At 36.5% G+C, this 16540-nt stretch overlaps 5 non-coding genes across 5 annotated transcripts; all 5 read left to right on the plus strand.

Moving 5' to 3' along the window:
- The first annotated feature begins 11445 nt into the window (after nucleotides 1–11445).
- On the plus strand, nucleotides 11446–11517 carry TRNAM-CAU. The gene has a single exon. It is a non-coding gene; the product is annotated as a tRNA-Met (tRNA).
- Nucleotides 11518–11849: 332 nt separating this feature from the next.
- On the plus strand, nucleotides 11850–11921 carry TRNAM-CAU. The gene has a single exon. It is a non-coding gene; the product is annotated as a tRNA-Met (tRNA).
- Nucleotides 11922–12657: 736 nt separating this feature from the next.
- On the plus strand, nucleotides 12658–12729 carry TRNAM-CAU. The gene has a single exon. It is a non-coding gene; the product is annotated as a tRNA-Met (tRNA).
- A 230-nt stretch (nucleotides 12730–12959) lies between these two features.
- On the plus strand, nucleotides 12960–13031 carry TRNAM-CAU. The gene has a single exon. It is a non-coding gene; the product is annotated as a tRNA-Met (tRNA).
- Nucleotides 13032–13917: 886 nt separating this feature from the next.
- On the plus strand, nucleotides 13918–13989 carry TRNAM-CAU. Its single transcript has one exon. It is a non-coding gene; the product is annotated as a tRNA-Met (tRNA).
- Nucleotides 13990–16540: the final 2551 nt, after the last annotated feature.

Genomic DNA, 16540 nt, shown 5'->3' on the forward strand with positions numbered 1-16540 from the left:
ACCTGGCCAGTTAAGGCCAGAGCGCATCGCCGACAGAAGGGACGAGCCAATCGGTGCTCACCATAGGCGGACCGATCGACCCAACCCTAAGTCCAACTACGAGCTTTTTAACTGCACGATCGATCCAACCTAAGGTCCAACTACGAGCCAATCGGTGCTCACCAGAGTCGTGTTAGACGAACACGACTCTCCACAATGGTATGATATTGTCCACTTTGAGCATAAACTCTATCCACCCCAAAAGGTCTCACACCAATGGAGAGTGTATTCTTAGATTATAAACTCATGACCATTCCCTAAAAAAAAGGTCTCACACCAATGGAGAGTGTATAAACCCATGACCATTCCCTAAATTAACCAATGTGGGACAACTTTGTCTCACACCAATGGAGAGTGTATAAACCCATGACCATTCCCTAAATTAACCAATGTGGGACACTTTGTCTCACACCAATGGAGAGTGTATAAACCCATGACCATTCCCTAAATTAACCAATGTGGGACACTTTCATTTAACACCTCCCCTCGAACAAAGTATGTCTCCCCTTAATCGAGGCTCAACTCCTTTCCCTAAATTAACCAATGTGGGACAATTTCATTTAACACCTCCCCTCGAACAAAGTATGTCTCCCCTTAATCGAGGCTCGACTCCTTTGGAGTCTTAGTCACTTTTGACTGCCTTCGTACCTTCGAGGAGGCTTGACTCCTTTTTTCTTTTTTGTTCGACATTCGAGGATTTGCCAATCTATTGGCACGGTTAAGTTTAGGGCATGACTTTAATACTATGTTAGACAAACACGACCCACAATGGTTTGATATTCTCCACTTTGAGCATAAGCTCTCATGATTTTGCTTTGGGCTTCCCTAAAAGACCTCAAACCAATGGAGAGTATATTCTTAGATTATAAACCCATGACCATTCCCTAAATTAACCAATGTGGGACACTTTCATCTAACACATGTAACCATAGGGAGAAATATGGGAAATGGACAGTAAACACGTGAGAGTGAAACATAGAAAATGGAAACTGAAACACGTGAGAGAAATATGGAAAACGGGAACTGAAACACGTGAGAGAGAAATATGGAAAACGAAAACTGAAATACCCGATAGAGAAATATGGGAAAGCAGCCGAAAACACGTGACAGAGAAATATGGGAAGACAAAAATACGTGAGAGAGAGATATGGGAAATGGAAACAAGTGAGAGCGAAATACAGGAAAGGGGCCACAAGTAATAGGGAGAAATATGAGAAATGGACAGTAAACACGTGAGAGAGAAACATAGAAAATGGAAACTGAAACACGTGAGAGAAATATGGAAAACGGGAACTGAAACACGTGAGAGAGAAATATGGAAAACGAAAACTGAAATACCCGATAGAGAAATATGGGAAAGCAGCCGAAAACACGTGACAGAGAAATATGGGAAGACAAAAATACGTGAGAGAGAAATATGGGAAATGGAAACAAGTGAGAGCGAAATACAGGAAAGGGGCCACAAGTAACTATATGAAATAGAAATATGAGAAAGGGGCTATAAGTAACGCCAAGAGAGATTAAGGTGAAAGTCAAAGGTGCATGTAGTGTAGAGCAGTTCATCACTGCATATAAGAGAGAAAGCCACAAAAAGGGGTTGAGGTGAAAGTCAAAGGTGCAGTGTAGTGTAGAGCAGTTCTTGACACAATCGCACTTTTGAAGGCAGCGGACTAGCGATTGTGCGACACTCACTTTCCAACGATAAGTGAGCTAAGCCAATTTGTTCTTGAGTCGCCTACGGCCAAGCGACGTATGATCGAGCATCTAGCCTCGATTTTAAAAAAGGTTTTAGAAAACGAGGGTGGAGAGAGATTTTTGAAAGAGATATATAAGCAAGCAAGAGAGAGATAACAACAGCTTACAATATATAACCTTGGGTACATCACTACATATAAGAGAGAAAGCTACAAAAAGGGGGCTAGAAGTAACGTCTAGAGAGATTGATGTGAAAGTCAAAGTTGCAGTGTAGTGTAGAGCAGTTCACTGCATGTAAGAGAGAAAACCACACCAAAGAACAAAAACATATGTAAAACAGAAAAAAGGAAGGAGAGAGAAAAGGCCACACCACTGCATGTAAGAGAAAAGCCACAAAAAAGAACGGAAAACGGATGAAAAACAGAAAAAGAAAGGAGAGAGAGAAAGCCAGAAAAAAAAAGAAATAAACCAAACAAAAACAAAAACAAAAACGGATGAAAAAGAGAAAAAGAAAGGAGAAGAAACAATAAGTTATCACTATAGGTTAGAGAGAAAGCCACAAAAAGATATAGAAATCGATGAAAAACAAAAAAAGGAAGGTGAAACTTCAAGGAGGGTACACACCGAGTGGGGGCCCTCCCCCTTCCTCACCTTTGTTGGTACCATCCCTCTTCCTCTGCCTTTGTTGATACATACCTACCATCGCCTTTGTTCTCAGTTCTCTATCCTTTTACACAATTCTTTGTCCTTTTATAATTGTGGTGATCATCATAAAAAGTGGGTCTTGTTCATTGGCATAATACATGTGAGGCTCAGTACTTCAAATGAGATAATGAGAAATCATTTCGCCTTTTTAGTTGGCATTACTTTCAATTCAAATTTGTGTCCCCACCTAGTATTCTTAGTTGAAATTCAAACTCACCCCACAACTTCCTAATAGATGAATGTCTCCCTCCTTCCTTTTTTTAATGTCTTTCCATGTCGAATTTCTTCTTTTTCATCCACTCTTTGTTTGTTTTGAAGCACCAAATTTTGTAAAATTATTTCGTGGATATAAATTTCAATTCTGTGACTCCTTTAACTATGGGTTACTGTCATCCAATCGCCAGCTTCTCCTTTTGCTTTTGCCTTGATCAAGCTCTCTTTCACTAAGCAACATCACTCACTCTCTCCCTCTTCTTGCATTTTCAACTTTTAGCTTTATTTCTTCTCTTTTTCGGTTGTTCATCTCTCTCCCCCAAAATTTCCTCTCTAGTTTTCTCTCAAATCGAGAAGTTTAATCTCCCTTTTTACAAATCTTCGTGAGAAATGATCTCAAATCTAGAATTTTAATCTCCCTTTTAGATTCTCTGTGAGAAATGAGAAATGTAGGAAATGGATCATTGGGCGGCTGATTCTCTCCCTAGCTTTGCCAAAAATCTTTATATCTTGCTAGTGGATCATGAACCCTTGTCTCTCAACCACTTCTTCATTGCTTGAGCAACAATCTTTCAATGATATAGAGTATTCCATTCATCTCTTTTCACCATCCTAATTTTAATTTTTTATGCAATGGTCTAAAGCTAATGGTATGCTTAAAGCGTATGATGAATGTCCCCTTCCATGTTTTTGCTCCTGATAGTACAAAGTGTTAACCATTCAACCCCATCTTTTGCCTCCTCCTTGTTTCAATCTCTTTCGGAAGCTCTTGAAGGTAAGATCTTAGTTTCTTATCTTTTAATGTCTTTCCATGTTGGATTTCTTTTTTTTCATTCACTCTTTATTTCTTTTGAAGCACCCAATTTTGTAAAATTACTTCAAATTGTGGATATAAATTTCAATCCAAACTGAGACAGTTTCAGCTCTGTGCTACTCTCATCCATTCAGCAATTGCCCGCTTCTCATCCAAACTGAGACTGTTTCATAATATGTGCTGTCTCACCCTCATTTCTACATAGATTCGTTTAGCTATCAAATATTCTCCTTTAAACTCAAACTCACCCCCACAACTTCCTACTTTGTCATTACCCTCTATGTGTTTGATGAATGTCTCACCTCCCATGTTGTTTTTGTTGGTGATAATGTAAGGTGTTGCCCATTCAACCCCATCTTTTGTCTCTACTTCTTTTTGGAAGCTCTCAAATTTAAAGTCTAACTTTCTTCTCTTTTAATGCCTTTTCATTTTCAAGATTTGAATGATGTGAAATGAGAGAAAAATCAAGAGAGAGATCTGGGAATAGGGGCCACAACAAAAGAGGTGAAAGTCAAAGGTGTAGTCCAAGCAGTTCATCTCTACATGTAATGCCTCATTTCAAAGTGAGAGAAAAAGCAATAAGAGATAGAAAATTGTCAGATTAGAAAAAGAAAGTAGATGAAACCGAGGATTGAGGGGAGGGTACACACAGTGGGGGTATCCTCCCCCTTCCTCTCCCTTTGTCCTCTGTTCTCCATTCTATGGTGATCATCACAAAAAGTTGGACCTTGTTCATCTTTATCCATCTAAAAATTGGCATAATATGTGGGGTTTCACTCTTATTTCTACACGAATCTCTCAAATTCACCCCCACCTCCCATGTTGTTTTTGCGGGTGGTAATGTAAGGTGTTGCTCATTCAACACCATATTTTGCCTCTACCAACTTTTGGAAGCTCTTTAATTTAAGGTCCGACTTCCTCCTCTTTAATGCCTTTCCATTTCAGTTTTCTTCTTTTTCATTCACTCTTTGTTCTCATCTATTTATCAATTGTCACCTTCTCCTCTTGCTTTTGCCTTGATGAAGCCCCGTTTCACTAAGCACCAAGCACCGTTGCTGACTTTCTATGTGTCTCCTTCTGTGTCACCTTCTGTGTTTGTGTCTCTACATGTTAAGCTTATAACTTTGTCTCTGCATGTTAAGCTTTTAACTTTGTCTCTGTTCTTTCTCTGGTTGTTCATCTCTCTCCCCCAAAATTTGTCCTCTTAGTTTCTCTCAAATCTAGAAGTTTAATCTCCTTTCTCTCAAAATCTCCAAAGGAAATGTTGAAGATATGGATCATTGGGTCCTGATTCTCTCCCTAGGTTTGCCAAAAATCTTCATATCTTGGTGGTGGATCATGAAACCTTATCTCTCAAGCACTTGAGTTCATTGCTTAGGCAGCAGTCTTACAATGGTACATAGCATCATAGTATTTCCACTAATCTCTTTCACCATCCTAATTTTAATTTTTTAAGCAACTGTCTAAAGTTAATGTTATGCTTCTTTTTGTATCGGGTTACATGTTGCAATCCTTAAAAAAAAACTCAATTCATTTTAGTAGCAGATGTATGATTGGGTTTGAATTTATGAAATTCTTATGGATAGTTGTTTTTATCCATCAACAACTTCTCAAATAAAAAAAAGAAACTGTTAATTTGATTTCTTAACTATTTCTTCTTATTCTTTTTATGGGAATTAGAAATAAATTCATAAGTATAAGATATGAATGTATTCCTTTTTCATGTTTCAATAAGTCAAATTATGTGTATGATCTATTATTAGCTACGAAAGCATTGGTAGAAGGAAGTGTTATTTTCTTCAAAAACCTATTTGGTAGAAGGAAGTGTTATTTTCTTCAAAAACCCTATTTCTAAGGATGATCTCAAATATGTATGGCAACAACACTGGATCATAGTAACATAAACATAGCCAAACTAACCCATATAGAAAATTGCGTAGAAAATGCCAAATCTGAAAAAGAATCTGCCGGTATCCAAAACAACAACATTGTTGTTTTGTCTCAGTCCACCGATGCTGCTAGTTATAATAATAGTTGTAGTATTAACTATCAACTTATGAGCTATAACGAAAAAGTGCAAAATATGCCAACGAATTCCCATGATACCCTAGTTGCTTCATACTTCGAAGGAAAGAGATCAACTAATGACTTAAAAGGAACAAACAAGGAGAAGATAATTACATGTTACTCAAAATCTATCAATTTTGAATATACAAGAGCTGATGAGGATAATGGAAGAGGGAAGGAATATTCTATTTCCCGTAATACCAGATCACGTATTGTTTGGAATGTGGAACGACGTCGTAAGTTCTTTGACGTCCTTAACAAACTGGGTGATAAAAGTAATTTTACCTCTCACACGAGTTATTTTTATTTTTTTAGGTTTTGAATACGATGATGCATTTCTAATTGTTGTTATTATGTTTTGAAGGTCTCCCAAAACTTATACTTAAGTTGATGAATGAACCATACTTGATCGTGCGCCAGGTAGCTAACCACCTACAGGTATTCTTCTATCAAGTTTGCTTACTATTTTCCCATATGTACTTTTAGTTGTTTATGGATAAATGAGGAATTAGAAATACAAAGCACAAGTAAGTACACGAAAAAGGGGAGAACAAATAAATTAGGTCCAAAGATGAAAGCATCCAAATTCAATTTCTCAATCCAGACTCAATTTCTTCCATTGGTGCAAACGCAGCACAATCACGAGGCAAACAAATCTACATAGGGAGGTTGAACCTCTCTTTGAAAAGATTCCAACTAATTGCTCCTAAGCCTATGCCTAATCCTAGACTACTTGTTAGCTCCAACTTGGTAAATCATGGTCTCAGAATGCTTGGCCACAATTTTTCAGCATGTTACTTCAAACTATAATTCAGTTCTATATAGCATCAATAAGACGACTCGAGAGGTAACTTCTTTTGATGTATTTGATGAAATTCAAGTCCCAAATATATATCAAGTTGATGTAGCTCAGCAGCTAGAAGCAATGGAATTTAGTGGCATATCAGAAGGGATTCAGTTGATGTCAAAGAACATCGCTTTACTTGATTCAACCAACTTGGACAATGTTGCTGCAAATTTTGGAAATGGTGGAAGCCAACAACAATTAGCAGAATATGATTATCTCTTTAATGTTTTAGAAGACGATCTACACGACTTTGGCAGCAACTTTAATCTGAGTGATGTAGATCAATACAATGAGTGGCTAAGGAACATTGTTCTCGGAAACGGAAGCGGTTGAGATAGATTTATCAATAACAATGCAGAAAACTTTCTTGAAATCAATTAATAAATAGGTATGTTTTACTTCTACAATGTTCTCAATGTCTTTAAAATCTTCCATAAACTAAAAGTTAAAGATTTATTCTTAGCGGGAGGTTGAAGAGTCTTAAGAAGCAGGATAAACAGTCTAACCCTCAAATCAAATATTATTAGAATTGAGCTCAATATCTTCAACAAACTTAAAAGCAAAACTTTCTACACTTCAAGATTGAAGATTCAATCTCGAGAACAAAGACCACATTCTTTAAAAATTTCATAAATGTAAACCCAATTTATTTCATATCTTCAGAATTTTATAAAAGAAATTCATAAAACCGTAGTTGTAAAAAATAAATCAAAATCCAAACTTAATAATATAATAAAAACAAATAACAGAAAAACTTATAAAAAGAAAAGAAAAATGTGGAGAAGGATTCATTAACTTCTGCACTTAATTCTATTTTTAATTTTAATCATTTTTCAACCCACACTCTCATTCATGGAATATTATTATTTATAGAGGAAAAAGAGTTGGATCCATTAATCAAACCCTAATTTAATCTTATTATTTATACCTAATCAAATTCAAAAACTAAATCTAATTTTATTAATTGAAAATTTGAAATATTACAATTAAATAAACTTGAGAATAAAATAAATATTAAATTAATAATATGTCTATACTTTATCTATAACTTTCAAATATCTAAATAACAATTTTAAATTAAAAAATAGTTAAAAAATATAGTTTATTTCAAAAATACCATTCATTAATATACTTCAATTAATACACTTCTAACTTTTAAAAAAGTTCAAAAATACTTTTACTATTAATATTGTGTTAAAAAATATTCATGAAATTTTAAAAATAACATTAACACCCTTCACGTTTTATAAGAAAACTTTAATTTTTTTTACGATCTATTGACATATCATAGATTAGCTCCAAATTTTTAAAAACTCAAGAGTAACTTTGAAACATTTTTGAAAGTTTAATAATCTTTTGAAACTTTAAGTTTAAGAGTATTTTTGAAAAAAATATTAACTATTTTCATCCCAAACTAACGTTTTTTTTTAATTTAAAGTATTTTTTAGATTTTCTTGAAAAATTGAAGGGAAACATCAAAACTTAATTTTTTTAAAACTTAAAAAATTAAAAGTGATCCGATTCTCAACTAATTTCTTTATACAAAATTAGTTTAAGATTTGAATGGTGTACGATGAGAGAGAAATATGTGGATAGGGGGCCAAAAGTAACCACAAGTGAGATTGTGGTGAAAGCCAAAGGTGTAGTTAATCACGACATGTAATGTCCCAAGTTTCAAAGTGAGAGAAATTGTGTGAGATTAGAGAGAAATTTGGAAAAGGGGCAGAAGTATCGACATGCTAGGGAGGTTAGGTTGACTCAGTTCATCACTGCATGTAATGCCACGGGTAGAAACATGGGAAAGGGGCAGCAAATACGTGAGAGAGACAGCAAATACGTGGGAGAGAAATATGGGAAACTGAAATGTGATAGAGAAATATGGAAAAAGTAAACGGGATAGATAAATATGGAAAACGTAAACGTGATAGGGAAATATGGAAAATGATAAAGAAACATGGGAAATGGGAAAGGGGCACCAAACACGTGACAGAGAAAAATGGGAAACGGAAATGTGAGAGAGAAAAATGGGAAACAGAAATGTGAGATATGGGAAACAAAAACGTGATAGATAAATATGGGAAACGGAAACGTGATAGAGAAATATGGGAAACTCAAACGTGTGAGATAGAAATATGGAAAAAGGAAACATGTGAGAGAGAAATATGAGAAAGGGGCCAAAAACACGTGAGTGAGAAATATGGGAAACGAAAACGTGATAGAGAAATATGGGACACGGGCCGGAAATATGGGAAAGGGAAACACGTGAGAGAGAAATATGGGAAAAAAAAACACGTGATAGAGAAATATGGGAAACGTAAACGTGATAGATAAATATGGGAAACGGAAACGTGATAGAGAAATATGGGAAACTGAAATGTGATAGAGAAAGGAAACGAAAACGTGATAGAGAAATATGGGAAACAGGCTGGAAACATGGAAAACATGTGAGATAGAAATATGGAAAAAGGAAACACGTGAGAGAGAAATATGAGAAAGGGGCCAAAAACACGTGAGTGAGAAATATGGGAAACGAAAACGTGATAGAGAAATATGGGTCACGGGCCGGAAATATGGGAAAGGGAAACACGTGAGAGAGAAATATGGGGAAAAAACACGTGATAGAGAAATATGGAAAACGTAAACGTGATAGATAAATATGGGAAACGAAAACGTGATAGATAAATATGGGAAATGGGAAAGGGGCAGCAAACACGTGAGAGAGAAATATGGGAAACGGAAACATGATAGAGAAAGGAAACGGAAACGTGAAAGAGAAATATGGGAAACGGGCTGGAAACATGGAAAACATGTGAGATAGAAATATGGGAAAAGGAAACACGTGAGAGAGAAATATGAGAAAGGGGGCAAAAACACGTGAGAGAGAAATATGGGAAACGAAAACGTGATAGAGACATGGGACACGGGCTGAAAATATGGGAAAGGGAAACACGTGAGAGAGAAATATGGGAAACAAAAACACGTGATAGAGAAATATGGGAAACGTAAACGTGATTGAGAAATATGTGAAACGGGCCGGAAATATTGAAAACATGTGAGAGAGAAATATGGGAAAGGGGCTAGAAACACGTGAGAGAGAAATATGAGAAACGAAAATACGTGAGAGTGAAATATGGGAAACTGAAACATGTGAGACAAATATGAGAATGGAAAAGGGGCTGTGTTTGTTGGGTTTTATGTCCTAAAACTGTTGTAAACAAAAACATATTCTATTTTCAATAAAGTTATTATTGTTGTTTATTTAATAAAGATTGTTATTGAATAAAGTGAACTTTAATTAATCTAAATTCAATAAACTAAGAACACTCTGGCTATAGTATGGTTACTTGAATTATATGCAGAGACATAAGAGTCGATCAAGTTCAAGTATATAGCCAAAATGATCTATATTAGAGTATTGCATAAGATCGGACCATGAAGAAAAGCACTCTCACTTTATAATGTCGTTTACTGTTGAGACTGATTTTTTTTTTCATTCGATGATCTAGGTAACTCGATCTTAATCCTGAGCTAACCATGAACACCTGTTTATTCGGAATTATCCTTAGATTTGCATGGGTGAGAGTGGCTCAAGTTCGCCGACTCAATAGGCCTCCCATTTCAGGGGTTAGACTGGGTAAATGGCTGGGGACGTGGGGTGCAAGATGAAATTCACTCCTACCCACTCTCTCATTGGTCAGAGAGGGATTCGGTTTACTGGTTGGACCACAAACCAATTGTTTATTAGAGGATCAGTGAGACATAAGGAACAAGAAGTAACTTCAGGGGTAAAATGGTAAATTGACCCAGCTCTAGTTACGAACAACCTGTGAAGGATCGACTTACTAATCATGGTTATATCAAATGGACAGAAATATATCTATAGTGAGGGGAGTGCAACTACTAGGCTATAGTGGAATGTCTTAGTAGTTAACGAATGTTGGTTAACAAGGTTAATGAGTTTAACCGGTTAATCTTGGATCGTTGGAGCCCATGATCTATAGGTCCATTAGATCCCTTTGCTAGCTCATATCGAACTAAACCATAGCACAGTGTGATGAGTGAGTTCGAAATGTTCGAATTCAAATTAGGGAGAATGTGCTACATATATACGATATAGTTAACTGCATTTTTGTTTTATTTACGAATTAAACAAAAAAAGAGAATATGAGATATTTAAATAAGATTTAAATATCTTAATCAAATATAGGTTGAAATTAATTGAGATTGACATTTGTTTAGTAGAATGAAAATAAGATTCATTTTGTTTTATTCTACTAAATGTGAAGAATGAAAATCTCTGCAAAAGGTTGATAGGTTTAGGTTATGGTTTATGTGAAGAATGAAGGTTGATTGGGAAGAAAATGAGAGAGACTATATTGGCCAAGGAGAAAACCGATTGGGTTGGAAAATGTGAGGAGTAATAGGTTTAGGTTAGGGTTTATGTGAAGAATGAAGGTTGATTGGGAAGAAAATGAGAGAGACTATATTGGCCAAGGAGAAAACCGATTGGGTTGGAAAATGTGAGGAGTAATAGCAGCAGTGGTGGAGAAGAAGATTAGAGGAAGGATTCAAAAGCCATTGAAAAGAAAGGATCAGGGTTGTTAAACCGAAAGGGCTGGATTGATTAATCCACCAAACCTAAATGGTCTGGATTGATTAATCCACCAAACCTAAATGGTGTGAAATCCATGGTGTGAAAGTTATCTTATTTATAATCAAATAAATTACAAGGATATGGAAATAGTAATAAATAGAAATAACAATAAATGGAAAGATACGTATGATAATAAGGCAAATATTAGATGGTAAACTATAATTTATTACTAAATATCCTTAACACCCAGGATCGAAACCTTGCTTTAATAGGATATTTTGATGAACGCAGGGAGTTCGATCCTGGCTTTGATAGGATATTTTGATGAACGCAGGGAGCGGAAGCGTGGTGGGCCCATAACCCACAGGTCCAAACCTTGCTTTAATAGGATATTTTCAACTTTCCATCAAATTATAGTTAAAGTTAACCCTTTTGATCGAATCAATCTATGATAGTATATAATGGTTAGCTATCAAAAAGGCGCAGCGGAAGCGTGGTGGGCCCATAACCCATAGGTCCCAGGATCGAAACCTGGCTTTGATAGGATATTTTCAACTTTCCATCAAATTGTAGTTCAAGTTAACCCTTTTGATCGAATCAATCTATGATAGTATATAATGGTGAGCTATCAAAGTGGCGTAGCGGAAGCGTGGTGGGCCCATAACCAAAGCAATAGGATATTTTGATGAACGCAGGGAGTTCGATCCTGGTTTTGATAGGATATTTTGATGAACGCAGGGAGCGGAAGCGTGGTGGGCCCATAACCCACAGGTCCAAACCTTGCTTTAATAGGATATTTTCAACTTTCCATCAAATTATAGTTAAAGTTAACCCTTTTGATCGAATCAATCTATGATAGTATATAATGGTTAGCTATCAAAGTGGCGCAGCGGAAGCGTGGTGGGCCCATAACCCACAGGTCCCAGGATCGAAACCTGGCTTTGATAGGATATTTTCAACTTTCCATCAAATTGTAGTTCAAGTTAACCCTTTTGATCGAATCAATCTATGATAGTATATAATGGTGAGCTATCAAAGTGGCGTAGCGGAAGCGTGGTGGGCCCATAACCAAAGCAATAGGATATTTTGATGAACGCAGGGAGTTCGATCCTGGTTTTGATAGGATATTTTGATGAACGCAGGGAGCGGAAGCGTGGTGGGCCCATAACCCACAGGTCCAAACCTTGCTTTAATAGGATATTTTCAACTTTCCATCAAATTATAGTTAAAGTTAACCCTTTTGATCGAATCAATCTATGATAGTATATAATGGTTAGCTATCAAAAAGGCGCAGCGGAAGCGTGGTGGGCCCATAACCCACAGGTCCCAGGATCGAAACCTGGCTTTGATAGGATATTTTCAACTTTCCATCAAATTGTAGTTCAAGTTAACCCTTTTGATCGAATCAATCTATGATAGTATATAATGGTGAGCTATCAAAGTGGCGTAGCGGAAGCGTGGTGGGCCCATAACCAAAGCAATAGGATATTTTGATGAACGCAGGGAGTTCGATCCTGGTTTTGATAGGATATTTTGATGAACGCAGGGAGCGGAAGCGTGGTGGGCCCATAACCCACAGGTCCAAACCTTGCTTTAATAGGATATTTTCAACTTTCCATCAAATTATAGTTAAAGTTAACCCTTTTGATCGAATCAATCTATGATAGTATATAATGGTTAGCTATCAAAGTGGCGCAGCGGAAGCGTGGTGGGCCCATAACCCACAGGTCCCAGGATCGAAACCTGGCTTTGATAGGATATTTTCAACTTTCCATCAAATTGTAGTTCAAGTTAACCCTTTTGATCGAATCAATCTATGATAGTATATAATGGTGAGCTATCAAAGTGGCGTAGCGGAAGCGTGGTGGGCCCATAACCCACAGGTCCAAACCTTTCTTTAATTGGATATTTTCAACTTTCCATCAAATTATAGTAAGTTAACCCTTTTGATCGAATCAATCTATGATAGTATATAATGGTCAGCTATCAAAGTGGCGCAGCGGAAGCGTGGTGGGCCCATAACCCACAGGTCCCAGGATCGAAACCTGGCTTTGATAGGATATTTTCAACTTTCCATCAAATTATAGTTCAAGTTAACCCTTTTGATCGAATCAATCTATGATAGTATATAATGGTCAGCTATCAAAGTGGCGGAAGCGTGGTGGGCCCATAACCTTGCTTAATAGGATATTTTCAACTTTCCATCAAATTATTGTTAACCCTTTTGATCGAATCAATCTATGATAGTATATAATGGTCAGCTATTAAAGTGGCGCAGCGGAAGCGTGGTGGGCCCATAACCCACAGGTCCCAGGATCGAAACCTGGCTTAAGGCTTCCCATAACCCACAGGTCCCAGGATCAAAACCTGACTTTGATAAGATATTTTGAACGTAGGGAAGCCTTGTGGGCCGATAATCCACCATATGGTTATTTCATATCCTCCTTTTTCTTTTCGTATTATTTTGCTTACTATACCTGCTGCTGTAGCATTATAAACATTATTATTACTCTTACTCCCGTCGTGATAAATCTGACACCTTCCCCTGTTCCCGCCTACGTATATGGGATATTTTAAGAAGTGAAAATCTTTCTTAGTCGCAGGGTCCGGGGAAAGAATAGGAAAGGTGATTTCACTATATTTCTGACCAGGAACGGGCCCTATCACAAGAATATTTTTGGCGAAACCTTGCTTTAATAGAATTTTTCAACTTTCCACCAAATTGTAGTTCAAGTTAACCCTTTTGATCGAATAAATCTATGATAGTATATAATGGTCAGCTATCAAAGTGGCGCAGCGGAAGCGTGGTGGGCCCATAACCCACAGGTCCCAGGCTTTGATAGTATATTTTGAACGCTGTGAAGCCTTGTCTGCCCATAATCCACAGGTCCTAAGTTAACCATTTTGATCGAATCAATCTATGATAGTATATAATGGTCAACTATCAAAGTGGCGCAGCGGAAGCGTGGTGGGCCCATAACCCACAGGTCCCAGGATCGAAACCTGGCTTTGATAAGATATTTTGAACACAGGGAAGCCTTGTGGGTCCCCATAACCAACATTGTCCCAAGAGCGAAACCTTGTTTTAATAAGATATTTTGAATGAATGTAGTGAAGCGTGGTGGGCCTATAACCCTCAGGTCCCAGGATCGAAACCTGGCTATTTTGAACTCAGGGAAGAAGCCTTGCATGGTGGGGGAGCGGGGTCCCCATAACCAACATTGTCCCAAGAGCGAAACCTTGTTTTAATAAGATATTTTGAATGAATGTAGTGAAGCGTGGTGGGCCCATAACCCACAGGTCCCAGGATCGAAACCTGGCTATTTTGAACGCAAGGAAGAAGCCTTGCATGGTGGGGGAGCGGAAGCGTGGTGGGCCCATAACCCACAGGTCCCAGGATCAAAACGTAGGGAAGAAGCCTTGCATGGTGGGCCCCATAACCCACAGGTCCCAGGAGCGAAACCTGGCTTAAAAGGATATTTTGAACGCAGGGAAGCCTTGTGTTTTCATTCTTATTTACGAATTAAACAAAAAAAGAGAATATGAGATATTTAAATAAGATTTTATTTAAATATCTTAATCAAATATAGGTAAATAAGATTTTATTTAAATATCTTAATCAAATATAGGTTGAAATTAATTGAGATTGACATTTGTTTAGAAAAATCAAAATGGTGACTTCATTTAGTAGAATTTTGAGATCTCAAAATTTGGTTTAACCAAACTTGTATACTTCCAAATAAACCCCACAAATTTGAGTGGAATTTTGAGTGATTGAGATTGACATTTGTTTAGAAAAATCAAAATGGTGACTTCATTTAGTAGAATTTTGAGATCTCAAAATTTGGTTTAACCAAACTTGTATACTTCCAAATAAACCCCACAAATTTGAGTGGAATTTTGAGTGATTGAGATTGACATTTGTTTAGAAAAATCAAAATGGTGACTTCATTTAGTAGAATTTTGAGATCTCAAAATTTGGTTTAACCAAACTTGTATACTTCCAAATAAACCCCACAAATTTGAGTGGAATTTTGAGTGATTGAGATTGACATTTGTTTAGAAAAATCAAAATGGTGACTTCATTTAGTAGAATTTTGAGATCTCAAAATTTGGTTTAACCAAACTTGTATACTTCCAAATAAACCCCACAAATTTGAGTGGAATTTTGAGTGTCAAAATTTGGTTAACTCAAGCATGCATGCTTGCCACATAATCCCAAACATTTGATTGAAATTTTGAGTGTCAAAATTTGGTCATCTCAAATTTGCATGAACATGCAAACATGACTCTATAAATAGAGTGATCATGGTACATGGAAAGTTGGCTTTGGGAAAAAACCTTGAGATGAACCTCTCAAGAACTCTCTCTTCATATATACTAAATCCCTCCCAAGTTTAGCCACTCACTAGATTCCACAATCTCGTTCTAAGGCCGAAAAATAGTGGAGAAGACAATAGTGGTGGTCAAAACCGGTTTGTGAGGAAAAAGAAACTTGAGTGACAAAAGGTTAGTGTTCAAACTCATTGAGTTTTAATGCTTTTGAACATGCTAGGTAATTCACTATAATTGATGTACTTAGAATGCCTAAGATCCAAATTGCTTTCGCATGTGTTATATTAACACCATCCGTGTTTAAACGTGAGAGACAAATATGGAAAAGGGACTAGAAGTAACCCAAAAGAGATTTGAGGTGAAAGTCAAAGTGAGAGAGAAAGCCACAAAAACAACAAAAACTTGTGAAAAACAAAAAAGGAGGAGATGAAAAACATAACAAATAATTTAGATTGGCAAACTGAGTATTCTTTGTTGCTTCCTACTTCAATTTGGTGCTTCCTACTTCGTCATTGCCCTCTATGTGTTTGATGAATGTCCCCCTCTTTCTTTTTTTTAATGTCTTTCCATGTCGGATTTCTTCTTTTTCATCCACACTATGTTTCTTTTGAAGCACCAAATTCTATAAAATTACTACAAACAGTGGATATAAATTTCAATTCCTTTTAAGACTCCTCCAACTATGGGCTACTGTCGTCCAATCGCCAGCTTCTCCTTTTGCTTTTGCCTTGATGAAGCTCTATTTCACTAAGCACCATCACCGACTCTCTCCCTCTTCTTGCATGTTGAGCTTTTAGCTTTGTCTCTTCTCTTTTTGAGTTCGTTCATCTCTCTCCCTCAAAATTTGCTCTCTCGTTTCTCTCAAATCTAGAAGTTTAATCTCCATTCTTACAGATTCTCTGTGATAAATGATATCAAATTTAGAAGTTTAGTCTCCCTTCTTACCAATTCTCTTTGAGAAATGATCTCAAATCTAGAAGTTTAATTTGATTCTTTGTGATAAATGAGAAATGATCTCAGAAGTTTAATTTCTGTTAAGGATAGTTGACCGTTCATTATAAGGCAAATATCTAGATATTTGCCTTACATTACGGGTTACCATATTTGCCCTTTTACTAAATGTAAATATATTGTATTCATTTATTATTCTTTCCTTTTATCGCTATTTCCTTATTATTTGTAATTTACCTTATTTCTGTATTCTGTAAATGATTATAAATAAGAGAACTCT

Source organism: Cucurbita maxima, unplaced genomic scaffold (assembly GCF_002738345.1).
Source record: "Cucurbita maxima cultivar Rimu unplaced genomic scaffold, Cmax_1.0 Cma_Scf00012, whole genome shotgun sequence".
Classification (NCBI taxonomy): Eukaryota; Viridiplantae; Streptophyta; class Magnoliopsida; order Cucurbitales; family Cucurbitaceae; genus Cucurbita; species Cucurbita maxima.